Source organism: Pelobates fuscus, chromosome 2 (genome assembly GCF_036172605.1).
Source record: "Pelobates fuscus isolate aPelFus1 chromosome 2, aPelFus1.pri, whole genome shotgun sequence".
NCBI classification, from domain to species: Eukaryota; Metazoa; Chordata; class Amphibia; order Anura; family Pelobatidae; genus Pelobates; species Pelobates fuscus.
This window is the reverse complement of record NC_086318.1, coordinates 358,658,256-358,659,187: the sequence shown is the minus strand read 5'-3', so window position 1 is coordinate 358,659,187 and position 932 is coordinate 358,658,256. Positions and strand designations below refer to the sequence as shown.

The following is a 932-nucleotide window of genomic DNA, read 5'->3' as shown; positions in this document are numbered from 1 at the left end:
CTATTTGTAAGGCATGAAAAAGAAAAGTAAATGAAGAAATCCATAACTCAATGTCCCGTAACCAGGTACCTCCATCAATGCTCCCTTCCAAAATGGAATCCTTTCCTCCTGGTATTCAGCATAGACTGAACATACAGAGAAGTGGATTGATGAAACACTGTTTCGCTTTCTTCTCTACATTAGCAATGCTATCCCTGGCTTTGCCTAGTCTGAAGTAGATTATGATGTCATTTGCTAACTCTTTATTATGCACTTAAAAGAAAACAGAGCATTTCATGAAAAATGGTTAACACAAGTTAGTGGTGATTTTCAATGCCTCATTTAAATGCATCAATTTAGGAGAAGTGACAGCTCCCCTTTAATTTTATTTCTTGAACTAGTCATGTTTTGCTCTATAAAGAGAAACATTAACTGTCTTAGAAAATAGATCCATGATAAAGAGTCTGAATCCTGACTCCCCCTCCCCATCCACCGTGAAAATTTAAAAGTGTAGCACCAGGATGGCCGAGTGGTTAAGGCGTTGGACTTAAGATCCAATGGACGAATGTCCGCGTGGGTTCAAACCCCACTCCTGGTACATGATGTGTTCAAATAACACTAATGGTTTTAACAATCCCAAATATTATTGATCCCTTGGAAAATTTTCGTTATTCGGATTCTACTCAACCCGTTTCAAATTCAGAAATCAAACTACAAAGGATATTTGCTGCAACTATTTGTCTAAATCGAACCAAAAAGGCTTTTGTAAAATTTCTGAGATCATACAGAAATATCAACTTTCCTATGCAATTTCTCTTTTATTTCATGCCAAAATCCATACCCAAAAAGAGACATGCTAAGTGCACCACTTTGCTTGACAGCATCATATTACTCTGAATTCAACACAGTAAGAGACAGGTCTGTAATGCTAAAGAATTGAAATTTTAAATGCC

General features: G+C 36.7%; 1 non-coding gene across 1 annotated transcript; it reads left to right on the top strand.

Annotated features, from left to right (window-relative positions):
• Positions 1–494: 494 nt before the first annotated feature.
• TRNAL-UAA (transfer RNA leucine (anticodon UAA)) lies at positions 495–577 on the top strand. The gene has a single exon. It is a non-coding gene; the product is annotated as a tRNA-Leu (tRNA).
• The last annotated feature ends 355 nt before the right edge of the window (positions 578–932 follow it).